An 18,678-nucleotide genomic window follows, 5' to 3' on the forward strand; every position below is an offset into this window, starting at 1 on the left:
AGGCACGCGATTGCTGAGGGTTTGTGCAGAGGCCTATGTCCTGGGTGCAGTGAAAGTCCGCTTCCAGCCTAGGATTGCTGAATCTGTGGGCCGAGGCCTATGCCGTGGGCGCGGTGCAAGTCTGCCATGTTTGGCCGCTCAGATCAATTTTTGGTTCATGTCTTGGGTTTCCTAGGACCCACCTATGCTGTTGGTGCAAACTTAGTTCCCATTGCGGTGTTTGACCTGTCTGGCACAAAGGCACTGACTGACTTGGGTAGGGGGCAGAGTGCTGACGGCTTTCTCCTTGCAGTGTGGATTGAGCTATGTGACAACTTGACAGAATGAATACTGTGTGGCACATGGATTCCCTATTGCTATGCCCACGTTTGCAGCTCCTGACGGAGGTGGCACAGGATTGGAGTTTTCATTGCTTCTGTACAGCATTGTGGGCTATCGCCCCGCCCCTTTTAAAGTGTGTGCCTCCGGTTCCTCCTCATGGCAGACGCACTTATAAATAGACATGAGGGTGGTGTGGCTATGAGGCCAGCGTGTGGCATGAGGGCAGCTGAAGGCTGCGCAGGGACACTTTGGTGTGCGCTGTGGACACTGGGTCATGCGAGGGGGTTGGGCAGCATGTAACCCAGGAGAAGTGGCAGCGGAGTGTCATGCAGGCAGTGATTGTGCTTTGTTGGAGGTAGTGTGGTGCTTAGCTAAGGTATGCCTTGCTAATGAGGGCTTTTCAGAAGTAAAAATTGTTGGGAGGGGGGGGCACTCTTGACGCTATTGTGGCTTAATAGTGGGACCTGGGAACTTGAGATGCAGCCCAACATGTAGCCCCTTGCCTGCCCTATCCGTTTCTGTGTCGTTCCCATCACTTTCTTGAATTTCCCAGATTTTCACAAATGAAAACCTTAGCGAGCATCGGCGATATACAAAAATGCTCGAGTCGCCCATTGACTTCAATGGGGTTCGTTACTCGAAACGAACCCTTGAGCATCGCGGAAAGTTTGACTCGAGTAACGAGCACCCGAGCATTTTGGTGCTCGCTCATCTCTATTTATGACATAAACTTAATGTAATGTATTTTCTTTGTCAAAAGAAATCAATTACCTCCTGGGGGCAGTATAGGTGTTACATGTGTGTGTGGGGCAGAGTGATAATGATGCATGGAGATTGTTTTTGAGGAAGTAGTAGTAAGGTTCAGACATGGCTTCGCTAAATAAAAAGTCCTTCTTTTCTGTCTTTTGAGCAAAGAAGAGGAGTTAAAATAGAATTAAATGTTTCCATTTTTCCTCCATTAATATTAATGAATTTGCAAAAAAAAAAAAAAGTTAAGCTTTCAGTTTGCTTATGTTCCATTAGGTTTCCTTTTTTTTTAATGGAACAAACAGCACTGCAGTCAGTGCTAGTTCTTCTGTTAAAAAAAACAAACTAATGAAACAGAAGCAAACTGAAAGCTTTTCATTAAAAAAAACATCAAAATCAATAGAGAAAAAATTAAAACATTCAATACCAAAAATGGAAGATAGGGAAAGCAAGGGAGGCTAGGTCTGCGATGGCCCAGTGCCACCCTTAGGCACTGCGGAAAATGGCGGGATAGAGAACTTGCTCTGTCACTGGTGGCTCTACCATCTTCTCCTCCTAGGCCCAAGGTGTAGCTGTCCCAGCCACTCACAGCTCCCATAAATAGCAACTGTATAGGGAACCGCTTCATACCTGGTTGTCTTCGTGATGCCAGCACCCCTTTTTAAATGGTCAACGTAAATAATGGAATCCACAGTCAAAAGAATAATTTTCCAAAACCGGATCCCACAAAAAAAAACCTGCATAATCAGATGCAAAATTGCTGAGTTGAATTGAGAATAGTACTTTTAGTGATGGGCAACAAAGCTGCACCACTTCTGATTACCTTATGAGCACTGTACATTAGTATGCATCAGTAGTCTAAAGTCCCATTTACACGCAACAATTATTGCTCAAAATTCGCTCAAAAGCCATAGCTTGAGCGATAATCTTTCACTCTTCCGCTGACCGATGATTTTTAGGTGAGCATAAAATCCATTGTTCAGCTGGAGAAAAGATAACACAGACGGTATGCTGTGTTTGCTGTATTCTCCACGGGAGCTGCTGATTATGATGTATACAGCAGAAAGCCCACAGCAGCTCATGGCAAAACAAAGGACCTAAATGCAGAGAACAGACCACCTGCTGATCTCTGCATACAGCTCATGGAGGCTCATTTTCATGCAAATGAAGGTGATAAGCTGCTAATGGACATTAGTGTCCTTTAGCAGTTTATGCAAAACAATCGCTCATAACTAGAGATGAGCGAACGTACTCGGTAAGGCCGATTTCGCAATCGAGCACCGCGATTTTCGAGTACTTCACTACTCAGGTGAAAAGTACCCGGGGGCGCTGTGGGTGAGCAGGGGGTTGCAGAAGGGAGTGGGGGGGAGAGGGAGAGAGAGAGAGCTCCCCCCTGTTCCGCACTGCTACCCCCTGCTCCACCACACCACGCCCCGCCCCACAGCGCCCCCGAGTACTTTTCACCCAAGTAGTGAAGTACTCGAAAATCGCGGTGCTCGATTGCGAAATCGGCCTTACCGAGTACGTTCGCTCATCTCTACTCATAACCTATCTTTTGATCGATTATCTTTGTGTGTAAATGGGCCTTAAGACACTGCTTGCTGCTTTAAGTAGCCAGTGTTGCTCATACAGGCAGCACAGGTTAATCAAAGCAGATGTAGTGTCTTAGGGTTATTTCAAACGAGCGCATAAACGGCACATTTTTATGGCCGACCGATATACGCTCTCATCTGGGGCATTGGTTTTCAATGCAGCAGTTTACACCGAAATATGCACCGACACATATAGTGTTGCAACTATCTTTTACCCAATATACAGCGGCGGCTCCCATAGACTCCTATGGCAGCTGGACAAAGAAAGGGAGGGGGACGCATTTTAGCAGCGTTCAATGTTGCAAAAAGCTTACAGGTGCCTCCATATATGCATTGGAAGGCATTCCGAGGACTTTGACAGAGCAAGGGATTTCTGGGGTGCGATTTAATTTTTTGCTAAAAAAAATTGCTCCCAGTCATGTGAGCAGACAAGAAAATGCTGGCTGTGAGCACGGAAAAACGGACGTTCATGCAATTTTACGGCACAGTCAAGAAAACGTGAGACTGCATACGGCCATGTGAAAGAGCCCAAACTAATGCACGGTCCACATCAGGTAGTCAGAGAAGCTGATGCTTTAATGACCCAGTAATTTTGCTCATTGTCTTATCGGCATATTTAAAGAATCAAAACTTTTTTTTGTTTTTTATCGACATGGACAGATGAGGATTTGATTTTTGTACATAGCATGTGTTGTAAAACTGTTATTACTTTTTCTTAGGGGGTAATTTAAAAGAAAATTAAATTCCACCATTGATTTATGGGTTTTGTTTTATTGGCATTGACAGTGTGGTAAAAAATGCATGACAATCATAGAATCATAGAATGGTAAAGTTGGAAGGGACCTCCAGGGTCATCGAGTCCAACCCCCTGTTCAGTGCAGGATCACTAAATCATCCCAGACAGATATTTATCCAGCCTTTGTTTGAACACTTCCATTGAAAGAGAACTCACCACCTCCTGTGGTAACCTGTTCCACTCATTGATCACCCTGAAGGCTCAGTCACACGGGCATTTTGTTGCACGATTTTTTGTGCGCATAACTGATGCGTTCAAAAAATCGCGTGACCAAAGCTGGCATCACAGCGGAAAAAACACTGCTAGCAGTGTTTATCTGCACAAAAGGGCTTGGTCACACAGGCGTTTTGACGCTCAAAAAGAGCGCTGCCCACCATCCTCTGCCACAGCTGTCACAGAGGAGCTCGATGTTCTCCCATTGAATTCAGTGGAGCCGGCAATACAGCCGGCCAGCGCTGTTGTCATTTTTAGGGAAGGGCTTAAAATATAAACCCTTCCCTGAAAACCATCCTAAAAATGTGTAAAAATTTTTTTTAAAAGTATACTCACCTCTCTGCAGCTGCCAGGGCTCAGCCGCGTCCAGCTGGCTCTTCTCCCTGCACTGCTCTCAGTAGTATTCAGCAGCTGGGGATTTAAAATCCCTGCCTGCTGAAAGGGCTGCCTCTGATTGGCTTAGCGCAGGGACCAATCAGAGGCAGCTCTCAACTGTCATTCAATAGCTGAGAGCTGCCTCTATTTGGTCACAATGCTGTGACAGCTGTGGCAGAGGATCACAATCTTCAGTATATGTTCTCAATGGGGTCGGCGCTGCTGCCACCGGCCCCATTGAGCGCAAGGTGAAACCCATGGATGCAACAGAATCCAGGGGTTCCACATACACAGCACACCGATTTGTCGCAGAACGCAGTTACATGCGTCCTGCAAATTGTTGTGTCCTATAATTTTCGCCACATGCATTTGTGCGCATGTAAAATTCACACATGTGACCGCTCCCATTGCAAAGCATTGGGTCTATATAGATGCGGATCGCAAACGCAACTGTCAGACGCGCACAAACGTCCGGGTGAATGAGCCCTCACTGTCAGAAAGTTTTTTCTAATATCTACTTTGTGTCTCCTCCCTTTTAGTTTCAACCTGTTGCTTCTAGTCTTTCCTTGTTCAATGTTATTCTCCGGATTAGCATGATTATGGCAATACCAAATTTATATATAGATTTTTTAATGTGTTGCCACTTTTTCACACTAAAAACACAAGATAAAATATTTTCTCTGTCTCCACATTACAGATCCATAGCATTTTTATTTATTTATTTATCTTTTGCAGGACAACCTGTATTTTTTTTTATTTGTACCACTTTGGACTACACATCACTTTATAATTGCTTTTTCTTTTTGGAAGTAAGGATTGGCCAAAAACATCAATTCTAGAATAGTTTGGTTTTTCTCGCAGCATTCACTGGGAGGTATAAATGATCTTTTACCTTCATTCTGTGGGTTAATACTATTACAGCTGTAATAAATATTTTTTTTTTTAAAAACATTTTTTACTACTTTAACTTTTAAGGGAAAGAAATTGAGTTTGCATTCCTGCATTCCGAGACCCATATCTTTTTTATTTATTAATTTCTTTTTTAATTATTTTTCTTGTAGTTCACCATGTGGCATAAATATTTTCATTGTTCAGGTCAATACGAGTGCATCGATACCTATTACGTGGATGTTTTTATTTTTTGGTGGAATTGTGGAGGAATTTTTATTTTACACGATCATTTAAATGAACCAACCAATCAGCTGTCACCGGCAAAGCACACAGGACACAGAGCGGAAGCAAATCACTCTGACTCCTGTGTAGTGGGAGCAAAACCAATGAGAGCTGCGCTTGCAGTTACCAGTGCAAGCCGCAACACTGAGATCAGAGTGATCTCCTTCCGTTCTGTACCCTGCGAGTTTTGCTGGTGAAAGCAGGCGCCAGAACAGCTGATTGATTGGGATCCTCTGCAGCGGACCCCTGCCAATCAACTATTGATGACCTTTCCTCAGGATAGAAAGTGCGTGGAAAATAACATTGTCTTAAAGGGACACTCCAGCAAAATAACATTTTTTCATCACTGCACCCCTCACCCGATTACTGTCATACTTTGCACGTTTCCTATGTATATTGCAGTCACTTTTATGCAGTGCAATTTCCTCTCTGATACTTATCAAGCACCATTCTCGTCCAGTCATTCAGTTTCTGCATGCTTTTACATGGGACGATTATCATTCAAAACCCCATGAGAGCGCAGGGTTTTCAACAACCAGAACGATAATCGTTCTGTGTAAAAGGGCCTTAAGATCACATGACCAACTTGAAGAGAAAAACTCCAGCAAGTTTCAAATGGAAAAAATAACTAGCCAAGGTAGTACCAGCCAACTTATATACCAGGGGACTAGATACATAATGAATAAGAAAAATATGTCATCGGAGTGACCCATTAGTTGTTAGCAAATGTAGAATTTAGCATCTCTGTAAGATATATTCTGTACATACTGTATTTTCATTTACCTTTTCAATTTTAGCCTCACAGCACAGAAAAAAAAACCCTTGGGAACAGTCAATACGCTGCATTTGCTTTTATTCATTTAATACTTAAAATGCCCGACGGTGTCCTCTAGAGATGAGCGAGCATACTCGTCCGAGCTTGATGCTTGTTCGAGTATTAGGGTGCTCGAGATGCTCGTTACTCGAGACGAGCACCACGCGGTACTCGTCTCGATTAAACGAGCACTGACCATTGAATTCAATGGAGCCAGCAATACAGCCGGCTCCATTGAAAGCAATGGGCTGCCGGTGATCGCGGGATGAATTGTCGGGAAGGGCTTAAATATATAAGCCCTTCCCTGCAATTCATCCAGAAATGTGTAAAAATAAAAAATATATATATACTCACCTTGTCCCGGCAGACGGAGTTCAGTGCGGCTGGCCTGCAGTGGGTGTGAAGGGGCTGTGAGTCAGACATGCCCCTGATTGGCTCAGCGCTGAGCCAATCAGAGGCAAATCTCACTCACACCCATTCATGAATTCATGAATGGGTGAGTGAGTGTTGCCTCTGATTGGCTCAGCGCAGCTCTCAGCTGAATGACAGCAGTTCAGCACCGCAGTGCAGGGGACAGCAGGAGAAGACGCGGCTGTGCCCCGGCAGCTGAAGGGAGGTGAGTATCTATTTTTTTTGTTTTTTAAATCACTTTTAATTCATTTCCAGGGAATGGCTTATATGTAAAGTCCTTCCCTGAAAAAGAATTCAGGTGTGCCAGCGGACCATTGTCTTCAATGGAGTCGCCGGCAGCAGCAGCGGCTCCATTGAAGAGAATGCCTGCATTTTTATTCTTTTTTACACTAAAATCTTTCTTTTTCAGGTAAGGGCTTATATTTTTAAGCCCTTCCCGAAATTCATCCCGCGCTCGCCGGCAGCCCATTGCTTTCAATGGAGCCGGCTGTATTGCCGGCTCCATTGAATTCAATGGGCTAACATCGTTCTTCTCTGCCACAGCTGTTACAGCCGTGGCAGAGGAGAACGATCGTTATGCTGACAGTGCGGGGGGGGGGGGGGGTCTCACTCTTGCCACTATTGTGGCTTAATAGTGAGACCTCGGAGCCCGAAATGCAGCCCTGCATGTTGCTCTTCGCCTGCCCTATCCATTTCTGTTTTTTACATGACTTTGGTGATTTGCTAAGATTTTCACAAATGAAAACCTTAGCGGAGCACCAGTCATATACAAAATGCTCAATGGGGTTCGTTACTCGAAACGAACTCTCGAGCATCACTGAAAGTTCGACTCGAGTAACGAGCACCCGAGCATTTTGGTGCTCGCTCATCTCTAGTGTCCTCCTATAAGAGAGCTGTGGGTCCTATTGGCTTAATAATGCCACCCATGCCCATTCAGCAAATGAGTACGCAGTGCAGGCATTATTCATATGTTGATCAGACTTTGAATGTGTTAAAAAATATCAGATATGTGTCTATGAATGAGATGGTTTTTTCTCAGCATTCACAAAACCATATTTAGATTCTAAATAAGGCTGCAATAAAATCTAATTTTAGTAATTACGGTACTTCTTGTTGAATTTCAGGGATCAATTGATATTTTTATTTACTTCCTCCTTGAAGCTAAGGGGTTAAAGGTATAGTTTCGTATAGTATGTCCATGCATTGCCCCAATAAAATGAGAAAACAAGATTTCACGGAGATGTCTGATGTTTCACTGATCCAAGTGGGGATATCGGCACAATTATCATTTATTGACGCATGTCTAGAAGGTTTTATATGTTCGGAATCCACCATTTCTATTATTATATTGTCATATTTATCCCTTTTTACACTTTTTCACCGGGTTACACAGTTGAAAATACAAATCCTTACAGGTTTTTTTCCTGCTCTGTAGAACCAGTTGTTTTAGGATGAAGACACGTAATATTACTCTGCTGAATATGTTTTTGCTGGAACACAGTGTACGCACTGTACCATTAGGAGCTTGGATGGATCAAGGGTTTATGATACTGGCAACTTATCAGAATGGTTATTTTTGGAGGGATTTGGTTCTTGTTTTTATGGATAATATTAATGAAGATCTTATGTTGGGAGGTACTGAAGATTGTATTTTCCTCTTGCTTTTATTGCCATCTCAGTTTCAGATAATCACAGTGTGCCCGGACATCACATTGCCAACACACAGGGTGGTGAATGTAACCGCTGCATTCTTTCCTTGGAGTTGCCCTTGCAATCTTTAATGCTCCTTTAGCAGCTGCATTCGGATACACTATATTCTGTTAGATTTCAGTAGCTGTAGAAATCAATCAGACCAATATTCATTACCAGCCAATGTTATTGAGCTAGAAATGTAGAAATAAAATACCTCAAATGTAACTTTTAAAAACACAAGTATCACGTTTGGGGAATATCACATTTTGTTAATTCTTAGAACACCACAGATCACACAATGTCCTCCTACTCTGTACAGCGACCTACACAAAAATGTTCCAGTTAGGTCTCATATGCATTTGCGTGTGTTGGCTCTGTATTCTTTCCCTTATTCAATGAAGGTGTTCACACCGCCAATATTTTGTACACACAATTTCCCTCGCACACTGCATATTTTTCAATACTTAGCATATTCCATTGGATACTGGAGAATGCATTGCATTCTCCGTAGAAGCAATGTTTTTGTGCCTCTAGGTACACACTGTCGGACTATTACTATAGCTCAGTTATTACAGAAGCTGTCATCGAGTGACAAAACTCTATGTGTAGCCCCAGTTCTAAAATAGAATCATATCAATCAGAACTTAATTCAAACAAATGTTACAATGTCAGATTCCTCCCCTTAACTAAACCAACTATAATATATCCCATTACAGATGGCAATATTAAAGGGTTTTTCTGGGAATTTACTGTTGATGACCAATCCCCAGGGAAGGTCTGTAATTGTTGATCGGTGGGGCTTCGCTGCTCGGGATCCCCACCAATCAGCTGATCCTCCGGCCCACTGTCGGTGCAGCAGACCTGGACTTCCACATTGGGGACAGAGCTGGAAGTTTAATAGGAGACATCACTCCCATTTAAATCAATGGGAGTGATGCCTTCTATTACACTTCTGGCTCTAACGAAAGGCATCACTCTCATTGTCAATGAGAGCGATGCCTTCTATTATACTTTCGGCTCCAAGCCCAATACAGAGATTCAGGTCAGCTGCACTAACAGTGGGCGAGAGGATTAGCCGTTCAGTAAAGATCCTGAGTAGAAGACTCCCACTCACCGACATAACTATAGGGGATGCTGTTGCTCCCGGGCCCAGGAGCCTTAGAGGCCCATAAGGCCTATCTTCTCTATATATTAAGCCTAGTAGTATGAATAAAGCATTATAGTTGGGGGCCCTGTTACAGATTTTGCAATGGGGCCCAGAAGCTTCAAGTTATGCCTTGGCTCCCACTGATCAACTATTGATGAATTATCCTAAGGGTAGGTTATCAATAATAAATTCCTGGAAAACCCCTTAAAGATATAATTTCTCCCAATGGTTTACTAAATTTCTCCCAATAGTTTACTAAAATGAAATAACCAGTTTCTCAATATAATCCCTACACCCAATACCTTAACCCCTTAGTGACTAAGCCTGTTTGTGCCTTAATGACCAGGCCAAATTTTGACGTGTCACTTTAGCATGGAATAACACTGTAAAGGTTTTGCATATTCAAGTGATTCTGACATTGTTTTTTCGCCACATGTTGTACTTCATTTAGGTGGTAAAAATAGACCAATAGAATTTGGTATAGAATAGTATATTTATTAAAAGCTCTAAAAGTGGGAAACTTTTTAAAAAATCGTAATTTTTTCACATTTCCAACTGTAATATCACAAATATGTGCAAACATAATATAGAAATTTTTGATAAGATATATATTTCTGTTTACTTTATTCTTGGCGCACATTGGAAAAACTTTCGCTTTTTTTTAACCATTTAGGAAACGTACAAATTTAACATTAATTATTAACATTTTGAGGAACACTTTGTTTTCCTAAACCAAGTCAAGATTGCAAAGGCTCATAGGTGTCAGAATGATAGATCCCCCCACAAATGACCCCATTTTAAAAATCACACCCCTTAATGTATTCACTGAGGGGTGTCATGAGTATTTTTACCCCACAGTTTCTTTTCAGGAATAAATGCACTTTGTAAGAGAAAAAATAAAATTTTTGCAAATATGTCATTTTAAAGACAGGATTTTTTTCTATAATGCGCATGAAAATGAAGATTTGTACCCCAAAATGGATACCCCCATTCTTCCTGTGTTCAGAAACATACCCACTGTTGCCCTAATTTTCTGTCGTATGTACAACGGGGCCCAAACCGAAAGGAGCAGCCGGTGGCTTTCAGAACAAACCTTTTGCTTGAAGGCCTTTTAGGCCCCATTGCCCACTTGCAGAGCCCTTGAGCAGCCAAAATGATGGAGAACTGCCACAAATTAACCCATTTTGAAAACTAGACCCCTTAACGAATTCATGTAGTGGTGTACTGCTTATTGTGACCCCTCCGTTTGTGAATGAATCAAAACAAAGCAGAAGGAAAAAATTAAGATTTTTATTTTTTTAAGCAATTATGTCATTTTAAAAAGGTTTTTTGTACAGCACACATAAGAATTAAGACTTTCATCCCAAAGTGGATACCCCCGTTTGTCCAGCGTTTAGAAACATACCAATTGTGGCCTAATATTATGTCCGTATGCACAACAGGGCCCAAACCAAAAGGAGCAGCCGATGGCTTTCAGAACAGACATTTAGCTCTCATACTAGCTGGGAGCAGGGAGTTTTTAAATTTCCCAGGCCTACCAGCCCTCTGCTCATGCGTGGGACGTAATGGCATCAGGCGCGCATGCTCAGATGCCGGCGTCAGGTCCTGCAGGACTAGAATGCCGGGGGACATTGTGGAAGATGAGGGTGAGTATCCTCAGCTCCCCTTATGGATCCGATCGCGTGACCGGGGGAGGGGTTCCCCGGCCCAGGATGACAGCTCCGGTAACTGACAGCATGGAGCTGTCACATCCAGAGCCTGCAGGGCTTTAATTCCCAGCAGGCTAGGATGTAAAAAGTCAATGGGCTGGTCACTAAGGTGTTAAAATATATCAGAAAACAGATTAGGATCTTTTCTATAATTTGTGAACTTGTTTACTTTTATGTTTGATGTACCCCAAATAACACTAAGGCCACTTGTACACATGGAGGTCTTTTTTGGTATGTTGTGTTGTACTTGTGTATGCTAAAATGTTTCAGCTAGATGTTTACTGGGAGTTGTAGGCAGTTAAAGGGTGAAGTTGTGGATGGAGTATATCTCCCTCCCAGGCTCTTAGTCAGGACATCCAGTACTGTATTTAAGCCGGAAGCTATCTCCTGCGGAGAAGAATTACACTGTTGTTGAGCGTGAATGTTTAGCAGTAAAATGGGCACTGGAAACATTGATGTCCATCTCTTGGGGAGAGAGTTCAAATTAGTGTCAGACCGTGACCCCTTGACCTGGATGAAGCAAAATAAGGAGAAGAATGCGAGGGTGACACGGTGGTTTCTTTCGCTTCAGAACTTCAAGTTCACCCTCTAATATAGACTAGGCAAGTCACAAGGTAATGCTGATGCCCTGTCTAGAGTGCATTGTCTGATCACCAAAAAGGCCCTGCCCTCCGGTCTGGAGAGGGGGGGGGAGTTGTAGGCAGTTAAAGGGTGAAGTTGTGGATAGAGTATATCTCTCTCCCAGGCTCTTTGTCTGGACAGGGTGGTGGTCCAGTCCACAACTTCACCCTGGTTCTTAGGAAGCTCAGCTGTAGGCACTGACCCCGTTACTAGGGCATAAAATGCTGCAGCTCCCAAGGAGTCAGTGTCTGACAGCCTGAGGAGGAAACCCACTGAGCACCCTGCGTGGTGCAGCATTTCATCTGTTATATCGCATGGACTTTTGCATTGCTGTTTTGTTGCCTGGAAGCATACGTTAAAATAAAGACTGAAGTAAGTTTTTATGCACTTTTGAGTCCAGTGTGTCATTGCTACCCCAACCCCCTGGGAGACACTGTTACAGAGTCTATAAGAAATTATGAGACTGTCTGCAAACATTTTGTTATTTGGCATTGGGGGTCAACAATGTTTTTTAAATGTGCAAAAAGAAGCCCTGTATAAATCCAGCCTTAAAGGCTAAATAAAATATAATGAAAATCACATCCTGTCTAATATCTTTTCCATCAGGTTAAACACTTTGACATGCCTTAAAAGGCTTGTGCCAATTTTTAAAGTTATCCCAGGAGACAGACCATTGAGATCCCCACGATACTGAAAACTGAGGTATGAAAGGTCCCAAGTGAACGGATCGGCAGGAGAATATATGCATGCCCACTTTATTCACTTCAGTGGGACCTCCAGAGAGTGCTTGAACTGTTGTTTTTGAGCCATAGCTTTTTCAGGCATTTTCCTATAGCCTTATCTGCATTTAATAAAAAAATCCCTAAGAAAAGCGCATGTTGAAAATAACTGCACAAAAAAATACTTTTAAAAAAATGCATGAAAATAATGTTTTTTACAAGCCCATAAAAAATCCATCAAAAATATGTGTGTGTAAAGAAAACCTATTGAATTCTTCATCGGAAATGTTCCCTACCACTGGAATTTCATTTTGTTTTGTACCTGACTAATCTTTTGAAACAGAAGGCCTGGTTTTCTTTTTTTAACAATTCCCAGCTTGCCATCATTTTATTTCTGTGTTGGGGTTGCCAATTTTTCCCTAGGCTTTTTCTTCTCTTTTTTAATCCAGCAGCAATAAAGCTGAGGCCTTTTACTTGGCATGCATCATGGTAACCTGAGAATAATAAACAGCAATGAGTGTCCCCATAAATAAAGGAAAGAATGCTACGTCTCCTCAGATAACACGGCTCTGCAGCAGAGGTGATGTGGTCTTCGCTCTTCTTTAATGCACAACTGAGAACACTGGAAGCAGCTTCTGTTTCCACTACTGATATTTTGCTCTCAGCCACAAGTTCATTTGTAAGCTGCTGTGGAGTACAATCCCAGAAAAGGTTTAACTTTCTTCCAGTTTTGGTGCATTCACTGTTAAATAACATTGTTGCTTTTATAGAACATATTTATAGTAACTTTGTGCGCTTCAGATAGCCGCTGCGGGACCCTAAATTTCAGCACACGCTAGCCAATTAAATTAAGCTGTTCTTCATAAGCCTTCAAGAAACAAAGACTTAACATAATCTATATATATAAAATTGAATGTATGCGTCTCTGTCTGTCTGCGTGTCTGTCTGTTTGTCCTTTATGCGCTACTACACCATTCATCCGATCGCCATGAAACTTTGGGAAGTTGTTGAGTACACTCCTGGGAAGATTATAGGCATAGTACAAATATTCTATGATAAATGGCGCGCGTGCGTGCGTCGTCGACGGTTACGACCCCCCCCCCACGTAGATCGTTCGATTTCCATCATTGCCACTAATTCTCTCACTTCCCAATGTTGTAGAAACATGAAATTTGGCACGAGCATTGATTATGTCATAAATAGGAAAAGGTAATGGGTCCCAACTCGATTATTCAATTCTAAGCGCCAAAGAATTAGCGTCCAAATTTTACGTACGGAATGTAATTTTCTCACTTTCCGGTGTCATAGAAACGTGAAATTTGGCACGAGCATTGATTATGTCATAAATAGGAAAAGGTAATGAGTCCCAACGCGATTATTCAATTCTATGCGCAAAAAAGTTAGCGTCCAAATTTTGCGTACGGAATGTAATTTTCTCACATAGAAACTTGAAATTTGGCACGGGCATTGAATATGTCATAAATAGAAAAAGTTAATGGGTCCCAACTCAATTATTCAATTCTATGCACCAAAGAATTAGCGTCCAAATTTTACGTACGGAATGTAATTTTCTCACATAGAAACTTGAAATTTGGCATGGGCATTGAATATGTCATAAATAGGAAAAGTTGATGGGTCCCAACTTGATTATTCAATTCTATGCGCAAAAGAATTAGCGTCCAAATTTTACGTACGGAATGTAATTTTCTCACTTTCCGGTGTCATAGAAACGTGAAATTTGGCACGAGCATTGATTATGTCATAAATAGGAAAAGCTAATGGGTACCAACTCGATTATTCATTTCTATGCGCAAAAAAGTTAGCGTCCAAATTTTGCGTACGGAATGTAATTTTCTCACATAGAAACTGGAAATTTGGCACGGGCATTGATTATGTCATAAATAGGAAAAGTTAATGGGTCCCAACTCAATTATTCAATTCTAAGCGCCAAAGAATTAGCGTCCAAATTTTACGTACGGAATCTAATTTTCTCGCTTCCCAATGTCATAGAAACTCGAAATTTGGCATGAGCATTTATTATGTCATAAATAGGAAAAGCTAATTGGTCCCAACTCGATTATTCAATTCTATGTGCAAAAGAATTAGCGTCCAAATTTTACGTACGGAATCTAATTTTCTCCCTTCTCAATATCATAGAAACTTGAAATTTGGCACGGGCAATGAATATATCATAAATAGGAAAAGTTAATGGGTCCCAACTCGATTATTCAATTCTATGCGCAAAAGAATTACCGTCCAAATTTTACGTACGGAATGTCATTTTCTCACATAGAAACTTGAAATTTGGCATGGGCATTGATTATGCCATAAATAGGAAAAGCTAATGGGTCCCAACTTGATTATTCAATTCTATGCACAAAACAATTAGCGTCCAAATTTTACGTACGTAATCTAATTCTCTCACTTCCTGATATGTATAAATGAATGTGTCTGTCTGTCTGTCCTTTATGCATTACTACACCATTCATCCAATCGCCATGAGACTTTGGGAAGTTGCTGAGTACACTCCTGGGAAGATTACTGGCATAGTACATCTATCCTACGATAGGTGGCGCCGTGCGAGCTTCGTCGACAGTTATGCCCCCCAGACAAAGATCGTTTGATTTCCATCTCAAGCACAAAAGCAAAAGGCATTACGAGCAACAGGACGAGTGTTCAACTACAAAATGATGCATCCGCCGAACGTTTCGCAAGACAATTGCTGGATATTGAGAATGCTGAGGTAAAATGAAAGCTGTGCTGTGATTGGTTGCTATTTCTTATACTGCTGAGGTAACATGAAAGCTGTGCTGTGATTGGTTGTTATATATTATACCACTGAGGTAACATGAAAGCTGCGCTGTGATTGGTTGTTATCTAGATATATAAAAATGAATGAATGTATGTCTGTCTGTCTTCGCAGCAACGCGCGACGGATAAGCTAGTCTAGATATATAAAAACGAATGTATGTATGTCTGTCTTCGCAGCAACGCGCGACAGGTAAGCTAGTCTAACATAAAATACAGAATCTATGGAAAGCCACAAATACTGTCCGATTTGTAGCTTCTCTGTGAAGTCTGTTCTTCATGCAGTAACATAACAATATGAATATACTCACCTCTCCCTGCTCCCCCCTCTGTCCTGCAGCACTGCTCGGTTCTCCGTTTTGGTGTTTGTTTGCATGCTGTAGTCCCTCAGTTTACAGGACAGCAGTCAATGACAAAGGTCACTGACAGACAGTTTATTAAAGTGACATCATAGGGGAGACCCAGATCAGTGGTGCGGACACAACGGGGAGCAGGGAGAGGTGATTGACGGTGTACCGCCTGTTTGTCAGAATGATTCTTCACATCATTCTATGACAACATTCATCAACAATTTATGTCCACAATATCCCTTTTTGATGGATGTTTTTCTTCAATCACACCATTCTCTGTATACTCTCAATACTATTGCACAAGAAAACCTGACAAGTAATACTGGCCCCGTCTAGTCTGGCATTGATGACCGTATCTCACTTGAAATCTCTCAGATCACTTGATTTTCCTATTCAAATGTATATTCACACTAAAATTGATCCATGAAAAAATTGCTGTCTTGATTTTGTGCTGCACCTCAGGGTCACGTGTCTAATTGCTATACAAGGAAGCTCCAATTCTAAGAGGGCTAGTGTCTGCAATAAAGTGCTATTCAGTCTATATATAGTGGATCCTAATACATTTTTTGCATTATAGTTTATAGCAGTAAGTTCTTACAGTGGCCACATTGTATTATAATAGATAACTTGTACTGTGGCTGGTTTCAGCTCATGTTTGCCATGCATTACACTGATAAAAATCACTTAGTTGCATAGAAGGTGCAGAAAAGCTGATGTCTCTGATAAAGTATCTATTCAGTGTACCGTATTTTCCGGCGTATAAGATGACTGGGCGTATAAAACGACCCCTCAACTGTCGACTGTCGAAAAAAAAGTCAATACTCCCCTCCCGCGGCACTGCTGCAGGCTGTCGCTCCCTCCTCCTCGCCGACAGAGGATTGCTTTCTGGATGCGGGGCTAACGCAGCGCAAGCTTTCATTGGCTGACGCCGCGCTGAGTTAGCCAGTCAGAGCATTAGCTTTCTGGAGGCGGGGCATTCAAGCCCTGCTTCCAGAAAGCAATGCTCTGTCGGCGAGGAGGAGGGAGCGACAGCCTGCAGCAGTGCCGTAGAACGCCGCGGGAGGTAAGTATTGTTTTGTTTTTTTCTACAGCTTATACCCGGCGTATAAGACGACCCCCGACTTTGGAGAAGATTCTCCTGTGTTAAAAGGTTGTCTTATACGCCGGAAAATATGGTATATAAAATCACAAAAAAGGAAAATATATAACAGACAAAAAAAATAAAAATCACATAAAGCGGCCATATACTTACTGATATACTGATACAAAAGGGCAGGTACATAAACCACTTTTACCCTCATATGCAGGCAGCCAGACTGCTAAATGGAGGAGCAACAAACACCTGTGAAGGACACTGATGAAATAGCCATATACATCAGTTATATAAACAAAGCTATAGAATGTACACATGACAATATAAACTATGCCATTTCTAGATTTAGATTGTTTGCAATATCTGTTTCTGTGGAAAATGAACAGTGCACATTCTAAATAGGGCCAGACATGCAACCTGTTCCTAGTCATACTGATTATGTCTCCATGTATTATGCCATCCATCATCCTAATATATAAAAAGTCGAGGTATATTGGCAATGATTCATTTTCCTTCCACACTTCCTCACTTTCACCCCAAAATCTTTGTCAAAATCCACATACAACACAAGCATTATGAGGCAGATTGTTTAAGATTTAGGGCATGTTCACACAGAGTTTATTGAGGCAGAGCTATGTCAGATTTTTTTTGCAACAATAATCCAAAGCAGAAATCCGAGGCTGGGCCTTGGAATTTCACCGTCGATTTGCAAGCAAGTTTTACATCAAAAACAGACATGTCAATTCTTTTTTTACCATAATGCGGATTTTATACCCTATTAAATAGAATGTAATAATGTAGGTTTTGGTGCAGAATCTATGTCAGAATTTGCACTAATAAAACTCAGCGTGAATGGGGCTAAAAAATAAAAGAAATGGCCAACAACCTTTTTCTAAAGCCCGTTGTGTTTTTCTCGCACAATGTCCTTTATTGGCAGTATTCCAATATTTACCTTGGACATTTCAGTGTGATCATAGTTTCTTCCCATTGGTTTAATTAGACTACTTTCCGAAACCTGGGACAATTGAGACTACAGGCAGTGAATACTTTTTTTTTCCTATGAATAACATACTTTTTGTGTATCATAATCTGTTTCATATAGGACTGTATGGTTGGGTTGGGAAGTGTGTACTTGTTATTTTCTACTAGTTTAGTCTTTCTGTTGGTGGAAGTGGGCTTTTAATTTCGGCATTTAGTTCTATATTCTTACTTCATTTACATATGTTGTGGAATTCTATAGTGACATCAGTGAGGGTTGACATAACTAGGGTCTCAACATACAGTACTTAGGTTTCAATGGACATCACTATAGTTGGCAGCCTGGGATATGACCGCATGCCAAAAATCTTTTAGAATTTTTAAAATTAACGTACCCTCCAGGAATGTGATTACTGCCACATTTATTACTTTGCCACGAGTTACTGATTAGTCTAAAGAAATCAGCCAAGCAGATATATTGATTCAATAGAATGTTGTAGCAACAATACTGGGCTGGATAAACTTAAACTTCCATTGTGCTGGCTGCATTGCCATGGGCTCATTATAATCATCACCCAAGAACCCAGGAACAGGGCTAGCTTCTGGGATTTGGAACCGCACAGGGTGCATCACTCCACCTAGATGAAGGGGGTGATCCCTGGTAAGGTGATCCCTGTTGTTCCCTTCTCCCTCCCCCCCCCCCCTCCCCCTTCCCCAACTTATTTTTGTTTAATTGCCTCAGCTTCAGAGCAGGAGGAAGAAGTTTGCTGTGCTCACTAGAGGCCTTGCCCTCCAGCCCTGAGCTCAGTTGGAATGGAGAGGCAGGGGAGGGAGCTTTTAGATAAAAGACACCAGGACTGGAAAATACAGGTCCCCCTTCCCTCTAGCTGCCCTATAGAACTGGGCACGGGTGTGTGTGTTATTCACATTAGCACTAAAAAGTTCAGTTTCTGTGCTCCAATATATGATGTAGCCAAATTGCACTGAATGGACCCCATTGACTATAATGGCGTCCATTTGGTTATTGTTCATCCACCCAGCATTTTAAATGACAAAGTAGCTCTGCATGCAGCACTGTGTCAACGTGGTTTTTAATAGTATTTAGTGATGGAGATTGCG

The sequence above is a fragment of the Eleutherodactylus coqui genome, chromosome 1, assembly GCF_035609145.1.
Source record: "Eleutherodactylus coqui strain aEleCoq1 chromosome 1, aEleCoq1.hap1, whole genome shotgun sequence".
NCBI classification, from domain to species: domain Eukaryota; kingdom Metazoa; phylum Chordata; class Amphibia; order Anura; family Eleutherodactylidae; genus Eleutherodactylus; species Eleutherodactylus coqui.